At 47.8% G+C, this 24,110-nt stretch overlaps 1 pseudogene; it reads left to right on the forward strand.

The window, feature by feature from the left end:
- Window positions 1–1,563: 1,563 nt before the first annotated feature.
- Window positions 1,564–3,268, forward strand: LOC119273767 (annotated as a pseudogene).
- The last annotated feature ends 20,842 nt before the right edge of the window (window positions 3,269–24,110 follow it).

Genomic DNA, 24,110 nt, shown 5'->3' on the forward strand with positions numbered 1-24,110 from the left:
GTGTTAGTGCTTTTGTAAGTGCATCTAGTGCCCCTTAGTGATTTTGGTGTACTGAAGACTTATAGGTTAAGCGATTAATGAGTTTGTGAGTGTACACAGGTCTATGAGTCTATGAGGAGTTTGATATATACGATGAAAGTCGACCCCTAAAAATGAATGTCTTCAGCTGAAGACTTCGGTTTTCTTGAAGACTTTGAAAGTGAAGAAATTGGTGTGACCGTGAAGACTTGATATTCATGTGAGGAATATGAAGCGTGAAGACTTTTGTTTTCGTAGTTTAATTTTCTCTTACTTGAGTCATAGGAAACACTGTACTGTTAAAGGGGGTCAAGGTAAAACTAAGGAAAAGTTTCCAAGTGATGCTCATCTCAATATCCTACACCTACCCAATCCTTTCGAGTGAAGCCATTGGAAATGTCATATAGTTCAGTCAATTTCTTCAGTGACAGAGATGAAGATCTTCTGGTATCTGAGGAATTTGTTCTGACTGAGGAGTTAGGAATTCGCGAGTGCGAATTGCCTACAAGTGAGGAACATGATAGCCCAAAGGAATTTGATAGCTCAAATATCCGACCATTGCTGTGCTAGGCACCAGTTGTCCCAAAATATCTTCCCACCTAACGGTCATATCATTAAAGGGCATTTATGTCTTATCATGTCAGGCTGCTCCCTAGGATATAAATAGCCGCCCCTACAACCACTAGCTGGTTGGCTACTCCGCGAGAAACTGACACTTGTCATTGAGAGCATCCCATCCTCCGAGGACTTCGAGCGAAAATCATCAAGTGAGGAAAACCCAAACCCAAACACCTACAAACCCAAAGTGATTGAGCATCACTTAAGAGATTGTTCCTGTGTGGAACCGATGCTTGTTACCTTTGAGGTCTGTGCATCCTCCAGATGGTTAGGCGTCATGGTCTAGAGCATCCAAGAGGAAATTGTGGATCGCCGAGTGACCGAATCTGTGAAGGTTTGGAAGTCACCTGAAGACTTAGCACGAGTGATTGGACAAGGTCTGTGTGGTCTTAGCTCAAGGAGAGTACGGTGAAGACTGTGTGTCCTCAGGTTTAAATACCTAGCTGCTCCAACCAGATGTACGACTATCACAACAGTTGGAACTGGTCTACCAAATCATCGTCTTCACCAAGCTACTGGTTCTATTTCCTCAACCCTTCCATTTCCGCATACATGTGTTGATGAACTTGATTGTTACTATTTGAAGACTTTCTCAATTTCTTCAATCCTATTTCTTCATTCAGTTTGTCTTCAGCCTGCTTATCCTGTGTTCATGCTAGTTGTACTTTGTGCTTGTTTTCATTTCATCATGATGACTATGCTACTACTCTGTTACGCTTGCATTTGAGTATTTATTCTACTGCTTGTCGTTCGTGACTAAGGAAATTCCTCACCTTGAATTTCCCCAGTGACGAATTTGAAAAAATCGCCTATTCACCCCCTCTAGTCGATATAATGCACTTTCAATTGGTATCAGAGTAAGGTACTCCCTTGTTCTGTGTGATTTTGGTTTAACCACCTGGAGTTTTAGTTATGTCGACTGCGGGAATGAAGAAAGTGACATGCCCCATCTTTGACAATCATGATTATCCCAAGTGGAAGGCCATGATGAAGAAGCATCTCATGGCAATGAACAACAAGTTGTGGATCGTCACTGAGATTGGTGTTACCGATCTTTGTAAGATGGCAGAGGCTGATGATATTCGCAAGTACACTCGACTTGACATCATGACGAAGGACATCATCTGCTCCTGCTTATCCTGAAATCAGTTCAGGAACATCATGCATCTCTGCCATGCGAAGCTTATCTGGCCGACTCTCTGATGTCTATGAAGGTCATCGAACTCGTCATGATCCCTGGTTTGAGGATTTCAAGGGATCACTCAAAACGATGACTTTCAACCCTAAACCATCATCCTCTGCACCATGCCTCATGGAAAAAGGTGCCAAGGTAACCGAATGTTTATTATGTGAGTCTAGTGATGATGAATCTTGTGATGAATTTGGACCCAGCTATACCAAGCTTGCTTCTCTTGCCACTAAATAACAAAAAAGCTTTGGAAAAGGTTCAAAACATGCTAGCTAAAAGCGATGATATGTTGGGTGAAGAAATGGATCAAAGTCAAACTCTGACGGACAATCTCCAGAGACTTCAGACTAAGTTTGACAACTTTTAGAGTCGTCACAACACTCTCTTAGCTGATAATGAGAAGCTTTCTTATGAATTTCTTCAGAGAAAGTAAGATCTTGAGAAGCTAAGGGTGAGTTATGAAGATCTTCAGAAGGAACGTGATTCATTGCTTGCTCAAAATATCAGTTCCGCTCAGGTTGAATTCATTCCACCATGTTTGAAATGCATTGAACGTGAATCTGCTAATTCTTCACCTGAAAGTTCAAATGCTTCTATTGTTGCAAATTCTTCAATTGTCTCTGTTATCACAAATTCCTCATCCGAGGATACTAGTAGTATCACTGACAATGCAGGGTTGAAGGAATTGTATGTGACAGGCATGTACAAAAGCCTCAAAGGGCATCAGGCTCTTTGTGATGTGCTTAAAAAGCAGATCCTCAACAGGAACCCTAGGAAAGAGGGTATTTCCTTTGAGAGGAAACTCAATGCTGATGGGACCTACTGGAAACCTGAGCAGTATCCCAAAACCTCAGGGTTGCTGCAGAAGGACCTCCCGTAGATCCATCCACTTTATCAGGCTTTACTTGTGAATCTTCATATTCTTCTGATGAGTCATTTGACTCCAGCTATAAACTGTTCAAAAATCAGAATGGTGAAGTATTTGCTAGATATGTTGGAACTAACTACAGGAACGGTCCCCCTATGAAGAAAATCTGGGTTCCCAAAAGGTGCCTTGAAAGTCTTCAGGTGAATGTCATCGTGACACCACCTGTGAAGAATAGGAACCCCATATCAAATTCTTCATATGGACCAAAGTCTTTATATGGATCCAAGTCCTCATATGGACCAAATTCCTCACGTGGATCAAATTACTCATATGGATCCAAATCCTCATATGAACATCATCGTGCTAACACTTCTGTTTCACAGGGAAAGCCTAAGGGCTATGAATATGTGCATCATTCTTCAAATCATTATGTTCATAAGTCCTTGAAGAATTTATCTGCTTATTCATATGCTTACTCTAACCCCTCTTCTATGAAATGAAGTGGACTGGCTTCTATGCCACCTTTCTCTTATGGAGCTCGCAGAATGATGAACTCTTTGCCACCCCTCCAGATGTGGGTGGTGAAGAAAAAGAACTAATCTCTTATACAGGGTCAGGTCTCCAGACGGACTTAAATGTATGAAGAATTTGCTGGAGACCTGAATATGCTTGAAAGGACGCGAGCTAATCATGAAGAAATGAATATTCATTTCTCACGTCTTTATACTGCTATTTCTGTTGTACTATTTGATGAAATTCAATCTGATGAATTTGATGTCATATTCTTCACTAATGAAGTATATGAGTTTGTAAGATGCACAAAAAATCTGCAGGCTGATCAACCCAAAGCCACTAAGTCCTCGACATTGGATGTACAAATCACATGACCGGTGACAAGAACTTATTGATGGACACTGCTTTATCTCCATCGCATCTCAAGCATATCACCTATGCTGACAAAGGCAAAAGCAAGGTATTGGGTCTAGGTAGAGTTGCGATCTCAAAGGATCAACACATGGACAAAGTCATGCTTGTCGAGTCCTTAGGATTCAACCACATGTTTGTCTCAATGCTTTGTGATCTTGATATGGTTGTTGTCTTTGGCAAGTTTCGTTGTGTTGTGATCATGGAAGCTAACAATTCCAAAGTCTTCAAAGGCTTTAGGAGAGGAGACTTGTATCTTGTTGATTTCTCTACAGGACCACAACCTGCCACGTGTCTACTGGCAAAAGCTTCAGAAGGCTGGTTATGGCATCGACGACTAGGTCATGCTGGCATGAGTAACTTGCACACACTCGCGAAGAAGAAGCACATCATTGGCATCGAGGGTGTCAAATTCCTCAAGGACCATCTGTGTGGAGCTTGTGAAGCTAGAAATATGACCAAGTCCAAGCATCCCTCAAAGACTATCATGACTACCACTCGTCCATTTGAATCTCTTCGGCCCTACTCATTATGCCACATTCACTAATGTCGCATCTTTATATGGCTTTGTTATTGTTGATGACTATTCTCGTTACACATGGGTGCATATCATCACTTACAAAACTGAAGTGCAGGAAGTCTTCAAACGATTTTCTTCGAGGGCTTCAACAAACTTCGGTGTGAAGATCAAGCACACTAGAAGTGACAATGGGACCGAGTTCAAGAATACTAGTCTTAATGACTATATTGATGAACTTGGTATTACTCATGAGTTATCTGCTCCTTATACTCCTCAGCAAAATGGCGTCATGGAGCGCAAGAACAAGACTCTTGTTGAGATGGATCACACTATGCTTGATGAATACAAGATGCCTCCTCGCTTCTGGCCTGAGGCAATTGATACTGCATGCCACATCATCAACAGGGTATATCTTCACAAATTCTTCAAAAAGACCTCATATGAACTCCTCACTGACAAGAAACCAAATGTGAGTTATTTCAAAGTCTTCGGTGCTAAATGTTGGATTAGAGATCCTCATTACAATTCAAAATTTGCACCGAAAGCACATGAAGATTTTATGCTTGGTTACGGAAAGGACTCGCGCACCTACAGAGTCTTCAACACCGTACACCACAAGGTTGTTGAAACTGTAGATTTGCGTTTCGATGATACTAATGGCTGGCAAAGAGAGCACCTACCTCCTATGCTAGATGAAATGGCATCTGAGGAATCCATTAAGTTCAAGGCTACCGAGGATGTCATACCTACTGTGGGAGTCCTGGATTAGGGGGTCTCCGGACAACCGGACTATATCCATTGGCCGGACTGTTAGACTATGAAGATACGGGATTGAAGACTTCGTCTCATGTCCGGATGGGAATCTACTTGGCGTGGAAGGCAAGCTAGGCAATACGGACATGTGTATCTCCTCCTTTGTAATCGACCTTGTGTAACCCTAACCTCTCTGGTGTCTATATAAACCGAAGGGTTTTAGTCCGTAGGACAAGATACAATCATACCATAGGCTAGCTTCTAGGGTTTAGCCTCTCAGATCTCGTGGTAGATCTACTCTTGTACTACCCAATATTAATCAAGCAGGACATAGGGTTTTCCCTCCATCAAGAGGGCCCGAACCTGGGTAAAACATTGTGTCCCCTGCCTCCTGTTACCATCCGCCTTAGACGCACAGTTCGGGACCCCCTACCCGAGATCCGCCGGTTTTGACACCGACATTGGTGCTTTCATTGAGAGTTCCTCTCTGTCGTTGCCGTTAGGCTTGATGGCTCCTACTATCATCGATAGCGATGCAGTCCAGGGTGAGACTTTTCTCCCCGGACAGATCTTCGTGTTCGGCGGCTTTGCACTGCGGGCCAATTCGCTTGGCCATCTGGAGCAGATTGAAAGTTACGCCCCTGGCCACCAGGTCAGGTTTGGAAGCTTAAACTACATGGCCGATATCCGTGGAGACTTGATCTTCGACGGATTCGAGCCTCTGCCTTGTGCGTCACGCATTCACGACGAGTACGATTTAGCTCTACCATCGGACAGTGCTCAGGAGATCGCACAGGCAGCCGCTCTGACCCTCAATTCGGAGCCAGTTGCGTCGTCCATGGACGGGTGGATGGACCCCGCCACGAAGGCCTTACCCTTAGCGGCGATTGAGCCAAACATCGACCTTACCTTGCATGAGAGCCGTGTTGTGAAACTGCCGGATCCTTCTCCGGCCACAGACTCCAAACCGCCTACGCCCGTTCCTATCGAATCCGATTGGGTGCCGATCATGGAGTTTACCTCCGCGGATATTTTTCAGCACTCTCCCTTTGGCGACATACTGAACTCATTAAGGTCTCTCTCCCTATCAGGAGGATCCTGGCCGAACTATGTCCGGCAGGACTGGGATGCGGACGACGAAGAAATTCGCTGCCCACCCACCACCCACTTAGTAGCCACTGTCGATGACTTAACCGACATGATCGACTTCGACTCCGAAGACATCGACGGTATGGACGACGATGCGGGAGACGAAGAGGAACCACTGCCCATGGGGCACTGGACAACCACCTCATCATACGATATATACATGGTGGATACACCCAAAGAAGGAAATGGCGACGAGATAGCGGAGGATAACCCCTCCGAGAAGCAACCCAAGCACCAACGTCAGCGGCGCCGCTCTAAGTCCCGCCAAAGAAACAGTGGTGATACCGGCACAGGAGATAATAATACTCCGGATAGTGCCGAAGACAACAACAATCCCCTCCAGCAAGATTTAGAGCAGGAGGATGGAGGAGCCAGCCCTCCTGAGAGAGCGGCAGATGGAGAGGAGGAGGAGGATAATTACATGCCCCCCTCCGAAGACGAGGCAAGCCTCGGCGACGAAAAATTCATTATGCTAGAGGATCCCGTCGAACAAGAGTGCTTCAAACGCCGGCTTATAGCCACGGCAAATAGCCTTAATAAAGCAGCAGCAGCTTCAAGCTGATTAGGATCTGCTAGCTGACAGATGGACTGAAGTCGTCGCGGCCGAGGAATATAAACTCGAGCGCCCCTCCAAGAGTTACCCAAAATGCAGGTTGCTACCCCGGCTGGAGGAAGAAGCGTATGACGCGGCTGATAGGCCACCTTGTGGCCGCGATAGAGAGGCATTCCAGCCAAAAACTTAGCCTGCACCCCGACGCCATTCAAATAAAAAGGCATGGGGAGATATGCCAGACCTGCGAGACATATTGGAGGACAAAGCAAAGCATGCAAGATCGATCTACGGATCACGAGGGTGCGCCACTCTGCAAGACGATAAACGTCACGCGGATACAGTAAAAGCAAATCCGGCTAGGCCGAACACAGCGGGCAAGACCCATTCGAGCTGCGTCGCGATATAGCCCAATACAAAGGCGCCGCACACCCCTTATGCTTCACAGACGAAGTAATGGACCATCAAATCCCAGAAGGTTTCAAACCTGTAAATATTGAATCATACGACAGCACAACAGATCCCGCGGTATGGATCGAGGATTTCCTCCTCCACATCCACATGGCCCGCGGTGATGACTTACACGCCATCAAATACCTCCCACTAAAGCTCAAGGGACCAGCATGGCATTGGCTTAACAGCTTGCCAGCAGAGTCCATTAGCTGTTGGGAAGATCTGGAAGCCGCATTCCTCGACACCTTTCAGGGCACTTATGTGCAGCCACCAGATGCCGATGACTTGAGCCACATAATTCAGCAGCCAGAAGAATCGGCCAGGCAATTCTGGACTCGGTTCCTAACAAGGAAAAATCAAATCGTTGACTGTCCGGATACAGAGGCCCTAGCAGCTTTCAAACACAACATCTGTGACGAATGGCTAGCCCGGCACCTTGGTCAGGAAAAGCCGAAATCTATGGCAGCCCTCACGACACTCATGACCCGCTTTTATGCGGGAGACGACAGCTGGCTGGCTCGCAGTAATAACATATCAAAGAACCATGGTACTTCGGATACCAAGGACGGCAATAGCAGGTCACATCGCAACAAACATAAGCGCCACATTAACAGCGATAATAACGAGGATATGGCAGTCAATGCCGGATTCAAAGGCTCTAAACCCGGTCAGCGGAAAAAGCCATTCAAACAAAGTACGCCGGGTCCGTCCAGCTTGGACCGTATACTCGATCGCTCGTGTCAAATACACGGCACCCCAAACAAGCCAGCCAATCACACCAACATGGATTGTTGGGTGTTCAAGCAGGCCGGCAAGTTAATTGCCTAAAACAAGGACAATGGGCCACATAGCAATGACGAGGAGGAGCCCCGACAGCCACACACCGGAGGAAGGTTTCCCCCACAAGTGCGGACGGTGAACATGATATACGCAACCCACATCCCCAAGAGGGAGCGGAAGCGTGCGCTCAGGGACGTATATGCACTCGAGCCAGTCACCCCAAAGTTGAACCCATGGTCCTCCTATCCGATCACTTTCGATCGCAGGGACCATCCCACTAGTATCCGTCATGGCGGATTCGCCGCACTGGTTCTGGACCCAATCATTGACGGATTTCACCTCACTCGAGTCCTTATGGATGGCGGCAGTAGCCTGAACCTGCTTTATCAGGACACAATGCGCAAAATGGGTATAGACCCCTCAAGGATCAAACCCACAAAAATGACCTTTAAAGGCGTCATTCCAGGCGTAGAGGCCCATTGCACAGGCTCAATGACACTAGAAGTGGTCTTTGGATCCCCGTATAACTTCTGAAGCGAAGAGTTAATCTTCGATATAGTCCCATTCCGCAGTGGTTATCATTCACTGCTCGGGCGAACCGCATTTGCGAGATTCAATGTGGTACCGCATTACGCATACCTCAAGCTCAAGATGCCAGGACCTCGCGGGGTTATTACAGTCAATGGAAACACAGAGCGCTCTCTCCGAACGGAGGAGCACACCGCGGCCCTCGCAGCAGAAGCGCAAAGCAGCCTCTCAAGGCAATCCACCGGTTCGGCATTTCAAGACCCGGACACCTTCAAGCGCGCTCGGAGCAATCGGCAACTAGACCGCCTGGCGCGATCTGAGCTTGCGTAGCAATGCGGCCCCCACCCCAGTCCCAGCCAAACAATGAAACTCGTGCCACGCATACATAATTACACATTAAAAATACTATGGGCACAGGTGGGGAGGGGGGCACAACTGCGGCACGCCCCAAGACGCGACTTAAACCGCACTAGGGGCTTCCGGTTTGGTTATTTTTCTCTTTTTCAGGATCTTAATCTCTGGAAACCCGGTCCCGGCAGCACTATTGCCGAACACATGATGCAGCAACCAAGGAGGCAGAAAGCCACGTCACACCACAGAATTCCCAGGTGGATTACAATAACGAGTGAAATATTTGATTTAATACTATTCCTCAGCTTTCCCTTGGAAGGGACATAGTCCTACTCTTTGCTTATCGCACTATCTGTATCATTCTGCTTTAACGCACCTTTTTGAATAAACAATGCATAACATCACGACTATTATTGCATTCTTGTTATATATATATATATATATATATATATATATATATATATGTGTGTGTGTGTGTGTGTGTGTGTGTGTGTGTGTGTGTGTGTTCATTAGCGACGCCTTGCAACCGTACACTTTGGTACGGCCAATACACCAGGGGCTTACGTACCCCACAATATGGTGTGAAAAGTCCGAATACTTTCACAAGTGCGGCACCCCGAACTTATAGCATTATATGCATCAGCTCCGAATCATGTCTTTGGTCAAATGTTGGGTTTGCCCGGCTCCTATGTTTTGGTACCTTACGTTCTGCTCTATCGGCTAAGGTAGCGCTAGGAGAACTACTGCGATTGTGCCCCAGTTCTGCTGGGCTTAGCACCTCAGTAGAGAAAGCTAAAACTGACTGTCATGATAAGGCAAGAGACTGGTCGCTGTTCAGCGAGGTTTTCGAGTCCCTAAAGACTTATGCCGCTTAGAGCGAGGGGCCGGCCCTGACCAGCTTAAAGGCGTGTATCGCGCCCTGAATTCGGCCTTCCGAATACCAGGGGCTTCGCCGAAATTTAAAATTATAGAATTTTATGGCTAAGTGAGAGTGATAAAGCATTATTAGTTTAGTTGCCTTGTTCGTTGTGCTGAGCACCTCCCTCGAAGGACCCAAACATGGGAACAAGAGTGCTCAGGTTTATCCCGGACACCCCAGCACTCGTGGCATGGGGGCAAAAGCCGAGGACTAGCCATCTCTTAGATTGGATAAATAGCCAAACAGAAGGTAATATTTTAAATTCACACAAGCGTTGCATAGCCATATGAAACAAGTTTTCACCATACAGGATCACACGAGCAAGTTTACTCAAATATTACATCCTTTGAACATTCGTCCGCTACAAGATGGGCACCCTTCAAGACACCCTCATAATAAATTTTGGGGGTGCGATGCTCCTTGCCCTGCGGCGGTCCTTCCTTGATCAGCTTCACGGCGTCTAGCTTGGCCCACTGCACCTTCACACGGGCGAAAGCCCGGCGTGCACCTTCAATGCAGACAGACCGCTTGACGACCTCCAGCCGTGGGCAGGCATCCACAAGCCGCCTCACCAGGTCGAAGCAGATGTTCGGAAGGGCGTCACCAGGCCACAGCCGGACTATAAGGCCCTTCATGGCATGTTCGACCGCCTTGTGCAGCTCGACCAACTGCTTTAGCTGGTCGCTCAGAGGCATCAGGTGTTCGGTCCCAGTATACTGAGACCAAAACAGCTTCTCTGTTGAGCTTCCCTCCTCGTCCTGGTAAAACTGCGCGGCATTCGACACGCTGCGGGGCAAATCTGCGAATGGTCCTGGAGAGCTCCGAATTCGGGTAAGTAATCGGTAATTTACTTTTACATGCTTGATCTGCATATAGAATGCCTTACCCGCCGCTATCTTCTTCATTGTGTCGATCTCCTGGAGGGCCTTTTGGGCTTCGCCCTGGCACTTTTTGCGCTCTCGAGGGCCGCGACAAGCTCAGACTCCCGCGTCTTCGAGTCAAGCTCCAACGCCTCGTGCTTCGTCACGAGAGCCTGGAGCTCTTGCTGCACCTCGCCCACCCGAGCCTCTTGCTTTTCTCGCTCAGTGCGCTCCTTGGCCGCTTTGTCTTTGGCCTCAGACAACGCTTGCTTTAGGGTCGCCACTTCGGTCGTGGCCCCTGGCAAATTCATGATGATCCTGTCATTTTGCAATCGCACTCTTTTTATACATATCCACATACTAGGTACTACTTACCTTTGTTCTCCTCGAGCTGCCTCTTCGCAAGGCCGAGCTCGTCCTGGACCCTTTAAGGTCCTGCTTCAGTACGACGACCTCCACAGTCAGTACGGCGGACGCCAGCAGCGAAGCCTGCATATGCATATTGACATACTCATATTAGACTCCTGCGATATTGTTTGATCCTCTGTTCGGCTTTTCTTTGTGACCACCGAACAGAGCATCAGGGGCTACTGTCTATGCGGTAATATTTTCCTATATTTTAAACACTTACCTCAAAGCCTGTTAGAAGGCTGGCACAGGCTTCAGTCAATCCGCTCTTGGCGGAGTGAAACTTCTGGATCACCGCACTCATGATAGTGCGGTGCTCCTCGTTGATGGAAGCGCTGCGAAGCGCTTCCAGCAGATTGTCCGGCGCCTCTAGATGGACAGAGGTCACCGGTACAGGTGTCTCGCCCTTCTTAGAAGGAGGCTGCCCGCCCGAGTCCGGAACCACTGGAGGTCCCGATGCGGTGTTTGGCTGAGGGCCAAACTCGAACCTCTCAGGGGCCTTGCCCTCTCGGCTCCCGGAGTCCGGGAGGCTGCCTTGAGGCGCCTCCGAGACTGTCTCCCCTCGACCCGGTGCCTCATGAGACAGCACCTCGGCGTCATCCGCAGGATGAGGGGAGGTGGCGGTCGGGACTGGATCGCTATCCATATCCGATGAACCTAAGGAGCCGTCCAATGATACATCGATACGGGCTCGGGGCGGCCTGCATAATCATATTTCGGCGTTAGGTGAAGTAGTGTGACAAAGGAATACTATGACATACTCTGGTATCCGAATACTTACGACTTCCCCAGGGGCTTGGCCCTGGGTAGCCACTCGTCTTCACCGTCGGCGGCGGTGGTAGAGTAGTCCGGAAGGAGAGTTCTCCCCTTCTTGGACCCTTCGGCCTCCCCGGTTGGGGCGGCCTTCCTTTTCTTGTCTCCCCCGTCTGGAGGGGGAGCATCTTCTTCTGCTTGCTTGTCTTCGGGGGAGGATTGCGCCATAGAGTCCTCGGACGGTGAGTTCGACGACGCCTAACGTCGGGAACTCTTTCGGGTTCCCTTGGCCTTCTTGGTCTTCTCCGGCACCGTATAAGGAGCCAGAGACAGCATCTTCGCCAGAAGAGCGTCTGCAGGGACTTCGGGCAAAGGAGCCGAATAGTCGATTTGTCCAGCCGTCCCTTGCCAGTCCTGTCAAAGGTACGGGAGTTTAGATCCTGCATGGAGTCAATCTATAAAAAATAAGTATCCTGTGAGAGGTAAAGCAGCTTACCGCACTGGCTTGGCGCTTCGCGCTGAATCCGCGATCCTCAGTAATGGGAGGGGGACCTCGGTGCTCTTGAACAGCACCCTCCAGGCATCTTCGTGAGTTGTGTCAAAGAGCCTGTTCAGAGTTCGGTGCTGCGCCGGGTCGATCTCCACAAGTTGAAGTCCCGTTGTTGGCACGGGAGGATCCGGCGGTGGAGCATGACCTGGACTATGTTGACGAGTTTGAGCTTCTTGTTCACCATGTTTTGAATACATGTTTGGAGTCCGGTTAGCTCTCCTGGACTACCCCAGGACAAGCCCTTCTCTTGCCAGGAGGTGAGCCATGTGGGGAAGCCAGATCGTAACTCGGGGGCCGCTACCCATGTAGGGTCATGCGGCTCGGTGATGTAGAACCACCCCGATTGCCACCCCTTTATGGTCTCCACGAAGGAGCCCTCGAGCCATGTGATGTTGGCCATCTTTCCCACCATGGCGCCTCCGCACTCCGCCTGGCGGCCGCTCACTACCTTCGGCTTGGCATTGAAAGTCTTCAGCCATAAGCCGAAGTGGGGCTTGATGCGGAGGAAAGCCTCACACACGACGATAAACGCCGAGATATTGAGGATAAAGTTTGGGGCCAGATCGTGGAAATACAGGCCGTAGTAAAACATGAGCCCCTGGACAAATGGGTGGAGAGGAAATCCCAGTCCGTTAAGGAAATGGGTGAGGAACACTACCCTCTCATGGGGCTTGGGGGTGGGGATGAGCTGCCCCTCCTCTGGGAGCCGGTGCGCGATGCCGTCGGGCAAGTATCCGGCTCTCCTCAGCTTCTTGACGTGTCCCTCTGTGACGGAGGAGACCATCCACCTGCCTCCCACTCCGGACATGGTTGGAGAAGTTCGAGGTGGGAAATGCGAACTTGGGCGCTGGAGCTCGAGTGTGCGAAGGTGGATGAGAAAAGGAGGAAGAAGGCATGGATGAAAAGGTAAATCCTTATCCCTTTATATGGGCAGACGAAACTATGCGTCCCCACTAGCCTGGTAAAACTCGCTTGTCCCCCAAGTGCCGTAATCGATGGCGCGGTTGGGTTACCCACACCCGTATTGATGAGAATCCCGTGATAAGGGGACATGATCTCTGCTTTGACAAGATGTGTCAAAAAACTGCCTCGCGTTATGTGCGGGGCTAGTTAAAGGAAACGGTTCGAATAATCACCGGGCCGTGACATAATGTCGTGTTGCCAAAATAAGTCAGCAAATTGGATTTGTGGAAATATTATTCTTTCTATGATGGTATGTGGAACTTATTTTGCAGGGTCGGACACTATCCTTATATTCAAATTCTTCCGTGGTATATTCGGAGGAGGAACCCGCCTTGCAATGCCGAAGACAATACTGCGCGCCGGACTCATCGTCATTAAAAGTCTGGTTCAGGGGCTACTGTGGGAGTCCTGGATTAGGGGGTCTCCGGACAACTGGACTATATCCATATGCCAGACTGTTAGACTATGAAGATACGGGATTGAAGACTTCGTCTCGTGTCCGGATGGGACTCTACTTGGCGTGGAAGGCAAGCTAGGCAATACAGACATGTGTATCTCCTCCTTTGTAACCGACCTTGTGTAACCCTAACCTCTCTGGTGTCTATATAAACCGGAGGGTTTTAGTCCGTAGGACAAGATACAATCATACCATAGGCTAGCTTCTAGGGTTTAGCCTCTCCGATCTCGTGGTAGATCTACTCTTGTACTACCCATATCATCAATATTAATCAAGCAGGACGTAGGGTTTTACCTCCATCAAGAGGGCCCGAACCTGGGTAAAACATTGTGTCCCCTGCCTCTTGTTACCATGCGCCTTAGACGCACAGTTCGGGACCCCCTACCCGAGATCCACCGGTTTTGACACCGACACCTACCGAAGAATCTGCTGAAGAAGTCATTCCAGAACATGAAGAAATCATGCTGGTGTACCTGAGGAAAATGGCTCTGAAGAAAATGCTGAGCCCACTCAACGTCGTCAACCCGCTCATCCTCGTGTCGCAAATGAAGTGCAGATTGAGAAAATCATCGACGACATCAAAGCACCAGGTCCTATCACACACTCAAGGGCTTCTCATTTGTCTAACTTTTGTGGGCACTTTGCTTTTGTCTCTATCACAGAGCCCACCAAAGTAGATGAGGCATTTCTGGAGCCTGAGTGGATTTAGGCGATGCAAGAGGAATTACATCAATTCGAGCTCAACAATGTCTGGGAACTTGTCAAGCATCCAGACCCACGCAAGCACAATATTTCGGTACCAAATGGATCTACCACAACAAGCAAGATGAAAATGGGCTTCTGGTGAGGAATAAGGCTCGTCTTGTAGCTCAAGGCAACACACAGGTTGAAGGAATTGATTTTGATGAAATTTTTGCACCTGTTGCTAGACTTGAGGCTATTCACATATTGCTTGCTTATGCTAACCATCATAATATCATCTTATATCAAATGGATGTGAAAAGTGCATTCCTCAATGGTAAGCTTGAGGAAGAAGTATATGTTGCTTAACCCCTAGTTTTTGAACATCCTAAGCATCCTGACCAAGTCTCCAGACTCAATAAGGCCCTCTATGGCCTCAAGCAGGCCCCTCGGGCGTGGCATGATACTTTGAAGGAATTCCTCATGAAGAAAGGCCTCAAACCCGATTCACTTGACCCAACTCTTTTCACCAAAACCTATGATGATAAATTATTTGTGTGCCAAATATATGTTGATGATATTATCTTTGGCTGCACTAACCAACATTACAATGACAAATTTGCATATAAGATGAGTGAGGAATATCAACTGTCTATGATGGGAGAATTGAAATTCTTCTTAGGTCTTCAAATTCATCAATAACGCAATGGCATCTTCATATCTCAAGAGAAATACCTCAAGGATGTATTGAGGAAATTCGGCATGCAAGATTGCAAAGGCGTCAAAATCCCTATGCCCACAAATGGCCATCTATGCACCGAGGAAAATGGTATTGACTTTGATCAAAAGGTATACCACTCCATGATTGGCTCTTTATTATATCTATGTGCATCTAGGCCAGATATTATGCTTAGTGTTTGCATGTGTGCCCGTCTTCAAGCTACACCAAAGGAATCATACCATGAGGCTGTGAAGCATATTCTTCGATATCTAGCTCACACTTCAACACTTGGATTATGGTATCCCAAGGGCTCAGCTTTTGATCTCATTGGATATTCCAACTCTGACTATGCTGGTGATCGAGTGGATCGCAAGTCAACATCAGGCACATGCCATTTCCTCAGACGATCCTTAGTATGTTGGTCCTCAAAGAAGTAGAACTGTGTATCACTCTCTACTGCTGAAGCTGAGTACATTGCTGCTGGTTCGTGCTGTGCTCAATTGCTATGGATGAAGCAAACCCTCAAGGACTACGGCATCAATGTAAAGAATATGCCACTCTTCTGTGACAATGAGAGTGCCATCAAGATTGCTCATAACCCAGTTTAGTGCTCGAGGACAAAGCACATCCAGATTCGTCATCATTTTCTTCGTGATCATGTGTTGAAGGGCGACATCTCTATTGAGCATGTGAAGACTGAAGAACAGCTAGCCGATATCTTCACAAAGCCCTTGGATGAGAAGAGATTTAGTAAGTTGCGGTGTGAGATAAATATCTTAGAATCTTTGAATGTTCTTTGAAAAGGACACCCATCCTAACACTTATGCAAATTGATGACTTAGATGTGCAATACACGAAGTAACATTTTCTTCAATCAATGAAGACTAACCCTCTAAGTGTGAAGAAATTAACGAAGAATTGGATTCTCAGAGCCCTACGACAATTGTACGCGGCGTCTGAAGTCATCATTCTTATACGGTGGGTCACGCCACCAACAAAAGTTGAAAATCTTCGATTTGAGTTTTTCTTCATTTTTGAAATTTCTCAGTTGTTCAAATTCTTCAACTTCGCAAAGTCTTCACTCTTTCCGACTGTGTTCTTCATTCACTATATATATATACAGCCGGTCTATTCTGATAATATTATCAGAATAGTTATTCTGATAACACTTCTGCACTGCATGCTCAACGCGAGGGCACTGCACTTTCTTTACTAAGAGCACTGCATTACAGAGACTAGTGAACTTCGCGTCGGAAAAAACTGCGCGTAGTGTTTTTTCGGTACTATTTTCGCTCTAATTTTTTAACCATTTATTGGAACAAGGAGTGTAATATACCATTGGAAAGCTACGGATTAGGCGCAACTTCATCATGTTGAACACTTTTCGAGATTCTCCGCGGTTTAAGAGCAGTTTCAAAAACGGTGCAGCCCACAAAGAGTGTTAGCTAGAGTTTTTCCGCGTTTTTTTCTAAACCGCTTGTCGGAATGAGGCAAATGATACACCGTTGGATAGATATCGTTGAGGCATCTTTTTCATAATTATTGTTTTCTCTAATTCGTTACGGTTTAAGAGCAGTTTCAAATTTACTAAATCGCAGAATTCTGATTTTTTTTTGAAATTTTTGCAATTTTCGATACTGTTTTCGCTCTAGTTTTTGAACCGTTTGTTGAAACGAGGCGTACAATATGTCGTTGGAAAGCTATGGACAAGGCGCAACTTTCATATGTAGAAATGGTTTTGAGATTCCTTACAGTTTTAAGTTAATTTTGAAAATCGTGCGGCGGACGACGAGAGGCAGCGGTCGTTTTTTGCGAAATTTTTACAAACCGATTGTCGAAACGATTCAAATGATATGCCGTTGGAAAGATATCGACGAGACGCAACTTTTTCATGTAGAACAGTCTCTCTAATTCCTTACGGTTTAGGAGCAGTTTTAAATTTACTGAAATGCGGACACTCTGTTTTTCGCAACACCCAAATCGACATGGGTACTTCATCCGACTGAAAACCGCACTGCATCGGACGAAAAACTGCACTGCATCAGACGTGTTAGAGAACTGCATGGTTTCTTTTTTGTGGGACGTAAATTTTTGAAGACGAGGAAGAAAACCGCACTGTTTTTAGACTGAAAACCGCACTGCATTAGACGAACTAGCAGACTGCATGATTTCTTTTTTGTGGAACGTAAATTTTTGAAGACAAGGAAGAAAACCGCACTGCATCAAACTAAAAACTGCATTGCACCAAACGGGGCAAGCGAACTTCATGTTTTCTTTTGTTTAGACGTAAATTTTCGAAGACGAGGAAGTGGACCGCACTTCACGTCAGGTGTAAGTGAACCTCAACACTATTGAGAAGTGGCACTAAAATCGACGAGTGAACCACATCGTACAGGAAACCGCATTGCATCAAACTAAAAATTGCACTGCATAAAACGGGCAAGCAAAATTCATGATTTCTTTTATTTAGACATAAATTTTTGAAGACGAGGAAGTGGACCACACTTCACGTCAGGAGTAAGTGAACCTCAACACTATCGAGAAGTGAACCACATTACTTTTATTTATTATTTTCCAACATTTTTCTACACACATTAGGAGTAAGTGAACCGCGACACTACCAAAAGTAAACTCCGACGCTACCAAAAGTGGATTGCATGAGTTTTTTTTGTTTTTTCATACTTACTTATAATTTTGGCCTTTCCCTTTTTTCCAATGAACGGCGTGCATAGTGCAATGTGAGCTTCTCGACCGAATTACTGAACTTCTCAACAGGCACATAAATTTTCTGAGAAAGGCTTACAATGAAAGTGCACCAAACAGATAACTTTGATTCTTCCCGGATAAAAACGAATACAAACATTCCACTGCAATTTTATACTACATAGCAAGCACCACAAAACTACGCCTAACACTCGTCAACTGTGCTGCGCCAAGGGGGAGTTCGAACAGGACGGGAGCTCGCCAAAGATCCGTTGCCGTCGTCGTCGCTGGTGCGCCCACCAATTGCACGTCCATGGTGGCTGTACTGCACCACAGACACCTAAACTAAACACAAGGTGAGGCGTCTCAAAACAGAAGTAGATGTCGCCAGGATGAGAGGTGGTGGTAGCTCGGACCAGTATCATCCCCATCAGGCGCGCGCCCATGAGCGACAAAAGAGCAGCTCGTCTGTTATGTAGAGAGATTAGGGAAGGGAGGGGATCCATGGTGGCAGTGGATGAACCACACGAGGGGCGCGGGGTGCACTGCTCGTGGGATCTGGCTGCACTGCACATCTGAAAAACCAAAAAAAGATGAAAAAGGCTCCGTATGAACTGCACGGGGGTCATCACCAGCACTGACCTTCATCACCATGGAATCCCAAGCAAGAAGGAATGAGGCAGAAGGTTGCCAGAAGAACTGCCGCGACTGTGCTCGAGCGCCATGACGATGAAGATAGTGGGAAGAGCACCCGAGGGATCTGCCGCTGCACGAAGGTGGTGGCCGCGTGTGGCCGGCGTGGCGAACAGCACCCGCGTGGGCACACGGCCTTTGTCCTTGCAGTCAGCCAGGAGTAGCTCGCCATCGAACGCCCCACTTGATGCCTTCCATTCCGAAGAGAGCGCAACATGGCACCACACAGCCGGATTGCACGCGCGTCCTTCCCCTCTTTGCGTTACAGTCTAAAGAATCAATCAAGATAGATAGATAATGAACTATAACAAAGGAAGAGGGGGCTGGGGTCACATCAGGACGGCCAGGGAGGGGTGTGCAGTTTGCAGTCGCCCGTCGTGCATTTCACTAGCGCCACCAGGAAGGAGCTTTGACGAGAGAGGAGTATTTTGCCATGCACAGAGCACTGCAAACGCCGGCTCCAGCGAACTACACGGCTGCAACCCGGCGAGCCGCACACGCCTATCAGGGAACTGCCCAGCTGCAGTTTCGAGCTGACCGGCAACGCCGGTGAGGTCGTGGAGGAGACGGGATGTAGGGGCGGGGCGAACTGCTCGGGGATATAGAAGAGAGCAGCATCGCGTCACCGATAAGACTGCAAGCACACTCCTCGTGAACTGCACAAGCTGTGGACTGCAGGCCGTCGTCCCACAGTCTGGTGGTTGGGGATGGCCGAATCCATGGCCGCTGGAGCTCTGTCAAACTACACAGAGGGGTGGAGGGGAGGCGAGGCAGGTGGCCCCATTGGTCAGACCCAGCGTCAGAATCCAGCGCCCCCGAGACCGCCATCACTTCAAGATGGAGTCAGAGGCTGGCATCACGCGCGCGATGGACATTGACCTCGTCGCCGGGCAAAAGAAGAAAGTGGCAGATGGGCGGCGGTCGACCCAGCCGCGCTTGCTGGAGGCTGTCGGCGTGCGAGTTTGGACGGCCGGGGACCATCGGAATTTGTTGGCAGAGGGGTCCTTGGATCGACGCCCATGCGAGGTCACACCAGGCGGATCCAGCGCCTGCAAGTCAGTGGCCACGTGAGGACTCCGGATTTGAAGCTCGGGCGCCGGCGGCAGGGCGTGGAGGCTTGCAGCAGTAGCAGTTGTGGCGCAGTGGGAAGCGATGGCGCTTGGGCGGCCGACGAGTAACGGATCTCGTCGGATTTGGCTCAGGGGAGGCACAGGACCAGGAGGACCTCGCCGGATCTAGCTTGTGTAGGCGCTGGACCCACGGAGGCGCGGCTAGTCATCGGGAACGCCGTGGGGCCACGGGGGCTGCACCGGAGAGGAAGAGTAGGTGGTTCCGGGGGGAGGAGCTGAAGGTGGTTGGGGGTCGTTGGGTCTATGTTGAGCCGCACGATTCCATGGCGACGGGGCAGTGAGGAAGGAGGAGGGGTCACTGGTGCGCGGCGTCTTGGCCGGCTCTTCGATGATGGGAGGTGGTGGGGCGGCCACGGGAAGAAGGTGGGAGAAGAGGGAGTTGGTGCGTCCGAGCAAGGAGAAGGTGGGGTGTTATCAGAATAAGGCTTAGATGTTATTAGAATAAGACTCTTAAGGGTGTTATCATAATAGACCCACCCTATATATACATATATATGAGTTTTCAAGTCCTCTACAACATTCACTTATTGCTATTTCTTCAAGTTGACTTTTCTGCTAAGTGAATGTGATCGGACCCTTCCCCCTCTATGCTAAACTCAACCCAGTCTATTCACAAATTCTTCATGTGTGTTCTATTTGAAACCCATTCAAAATCTTCACTGTGTCCTTGTCAGCTGAAGAATTTGTGAATGAAACATTAAAATTTTCATATCTCAATTTTCGGCTTTTGTCGCTCAAACCGTTCCACATCCCACGATAAGATTAAAATACTCACCCACGATCTAACACGATCTCCACTTCCCAGTACGTGGGTGACACATGTCGCTAGGATGAGAAGGGTCAGGGGCATGTTCGTCCATTTTCTTCGGACGAACGGTTTTCACCTCAGCTATATATACCCCTCACCCTCTTCTGACCTCATTTACCCTGCTCGACCTCACTCTCCTCGCTCGAGTTCTCTGACCTAGCGCCGCCGCTACTTCCATCATCACCGGTGAGGAAGAGCTTCACTGCCTCGACCTCGTCGTCGTACTGGCGCCGGCCACAGAAATCTTCACTCCGTCACTGCCGTAGTTGTCTTCCGCCGCCAAGTTAGGGCATGGAAGATCCGAATGGACGAGCTTCTCAACTTCTTCTCTCAGTTTGTCATGTTCTTCGTCAAGGGTAAATAAAATCTACTTTTACTGCCCTTATTGATTCTGATGATTTCCACAAAATCTTCAAAAGGTGTTTATTCTTCAACTTCCACATCCTTAAGCACCACAATTGCATCAGTTCTTGATCTATTTATCTAAGAAACGTTTTCCCTCAAGATTCCTCAATTGTGTGGATTTTCAATATACACAACTCTGGAACCCAAATCAAAGAACGCTTAGTGAAATTCCTCAAGACACCCTGGTCTAATTCCTCAAACTTGTTTCTTTTGAAAAACTTCTGAGAACTCATATGACCTCTCCAAATTCTTCGCACCTATACTTTGTTCATAGGTACACATGTCCGCTGCTGAATCTCTAGGTTCTCATCAACTTAACTCATTTGTAGCATTCCTTGAAGACAAATTGCATACCTCGTCAGAGAATTTGATTGTTCAAAATCCTCAGTTGAAGAAAATGGCTAATGGCAAAAGACCTCAGAAGGGAGGCAAGAGACCAGAAGTGAATACTGCTTTCGAGATCCCTGATGATATCTATGCAGGGTACTGCACTCTTGATGAAGCAATTCATGGCAAGGAGACGAAGAATGAGCGCAAAGTGCGCATTCATAGGATAGAGAGGAGATGGGCACGAGAATGGAGGGAGTACAGATATGTGCCTCCTAAGTACATGAAGAAATTCGCCATACACCCTCCATGCCCAAGACCTCCATTGGCACCAGGCCAAGAAGTCGATCCCACTAGCATCAAGCGTGGTGAGGACTTTTCAAAAGAATGGGCCAAGCGGCAAGCTAAACTGGCCAAGATGGACAAAGAAGCAGTGAAGAAATTCAATGAAGATTCTGCTGCTGCCGCTGCTGAGGCCTCTGCTAGCAAGCCTAAGAAGGCTATGCCAAAGATGCCTGCTCACAAACCAGGTTCCTCAGCTGCAATGCCCTCACGGCCAAGAACTTCAAATCCCTCACGGCCTGTTCCTCAAGCTACTGCTTCAAAAGCAGCTCCAGCCCCAACTGCTAAATCCTCAGCAACTCCTGCAAAGTCCTCAGCACCTGCGCAACTCACCTCTTGCCAAAGGACCAATGGGATATCAATTGCTTCAGGAGCATCTGCAAGTTCTTCAACTCCCCCGCAGTCCTCAATTGGCCCAACATTACTGAAGAAAAAGGCCGCTGCTGGACGAGGCACAAGGCCAAGTCCTCACAAGAAGCAGGTCGCCTTTCAAGTACCGTCTAGTGAAGACGAAGCTGACGATGAAGAATTGGCTAAAATCATCAGAGACAGACAACAAAGGGCCGCTAGAGCCAAAGGCAGCAATGTGCCACTGATGCTGGATCCAAAGTCGATCCTCCACTTCATTGATCTATGGCACAAGGACCCCAATACTCCTATGCCTGAGCTGAATCTCACTCCTGGCCAAAGTCATGTGTTGACGGCCTTCATCGATTAGGAAAAATGGAAATTTGAACAGGGAAGGAAAGTGAAGAAAGCTCGGTACAAGAAAGAACGCTTTCTGAAGAACAATGTTCTGAAGTTATCACCTGATGAACTTGTGGCTCTGCAAACAAAGATTAAGGGTCCTAGCGACGAATTTGACAGATACTATGCTGATTGGCTGGGAGCCAAAGTCAGGTTTGTCAAGCTGACCAAGACCTTCACTCCAATGTTGTAGCCCCATCGCAACATGAAATACCTCAAGCTGAAGCATCCGCTCAGCCTACTGAAGTACATGCAAGCAGAACTGATGACAATCAGGTTGTTGATGATTCTGAGAGTACCAGGGCTACTGAAGAAATTCCAGCCACTGAAGAAACTTCCAGGGCAACCTCCAGTGTTGCACCTAGAGATCAAGCCATGATAGTTCAAGCATCTGCTACTGTGCATGAGGAAACTGAACATGCCAGGGCAACTGCATCCGTTGCGCCTGAAGAAACTGAACCTATTTCATCTGCTCCTCCTGCCAAGTCACCTCAGTTGACCAGTACCAACCTTCCTTCTGCATCAGAAGCGATGAAGACCAAGGCTGTAGAGAAGGCAGCAGTGAAGAAAAGGAAAGCATCTGCATCCTCAGAGTCTTCATCTCCAAAGAAAGTGAAGACTTTGACGAGCTCTTATGCAAACCTCACAGATGTTGTTCCAATATCAAGCATGCCATCAAAGGAGATTGTTCCCTTTAGTGAGGAATATGTGATTCGTAGTGAATCCTTCTGCTGCTACGTCAGAGCAGTTGGATGAAGAGATTGAAGTGAATAGCATCCCTTCAACTCCTCCGGTATCATCGCACATGCCTTAGTTCATAGCTGAAGAGGCTGGCGTTGAAGAAATTGATGAAGAATATGAGGATGTGGATATTGGGTCTACAACTCCGACTATGAATGATGACTATTGGGAAAGTCATCACCCCAATTCACCACTTTTCACCCCTCTCCAACAAATTCCCCAGTCCCCTGTCCAAATTGAAGAAATTCATATGGACTCTGAAGGACGTCAAGCTTCACTTCCTTCTGTTCCAGAAGAAGTTCCAGCCGCTAGTGCTGAAGAAATGGAGGCCAAGGCTGCAGTTGATGAAACTGCTCCTGAAATTCCTCAGTCTGTGGCTCCAGAGGCTATACATCAAGAGGCTGTGAAGACATCAACTGCAAACCTTCAGCCCAAGCCACAGAATCCTCACACCAAGAAGCAGAAGTTCAAGGCTGATGACTTCTTCATTGAGCATCATTTCTTCACCGACTACAATCCTTATGACTCTGCTCGACTTCGTCGCAAGCGTTTTTGGACTGCTAGCCAGATGAACTTCTATTCCTCGCTGTTGTTTGCTAAGGACAAGATCTTTGACCATGAGCAAATTCCTCATGTGGATATGGAGTCTCTTCCGTGCTTCACCCTTGTCCTCAGTGTTCTTAATGACACTGGGCTGCTCAACTTCTACACCGACATCTGCGATTGGAATGAAGAACTCATTCTTCAATTCTTCGCCACGCTACACATCATAGGAAACATTGAAGATGTAAATTCATGGGTATTGGACTGGATGACTGAGAACACTCACTACAAAGCACCGGCCTCTGAATTGCTTCATGCCATTCCAATCAGTCCTCCCAGTGAAGGTGAAGTTCGCATCTATGATCAGTACTGCAGGATGCTACTAACGCGACACTACGATCATAGACCCTTCAAAAAACCGTGTGCGATGCAATGATCGCAAACGGTGGTGTAGGAAAACCATCAGAAATGTATAAAACGTCTGCGATGACGGATGCATCAAACACGGTTCATGTTTTAGTTGTGTGTGCGATGAAGGGCATACGGTTCAGTTCAATTAACTGTTTGCGATGAGGTGGAACAAAAGAAATGGGCAGCCAGATGAAGGTGTGTGCGATGCACAACATACGGTTCACTCGGATGAACTATTTGTGATTAG

Source organism: Triticum dicoccoides, chromosome 3A, assembly GCF_002162155.2.
Source record: "Triticum dicoccoides isolate Atlit2015 ecotype Zavitan chromosome 3A, WEW_v2.0, whole genome shotgun sequence".
Classification (NCBI taxonomy): Eukaryota; Viridiplantae; Streptophyta; class Magnoliopsida; order Poales; family Poaceae; genus Triticum; species Triticum dicoccoides.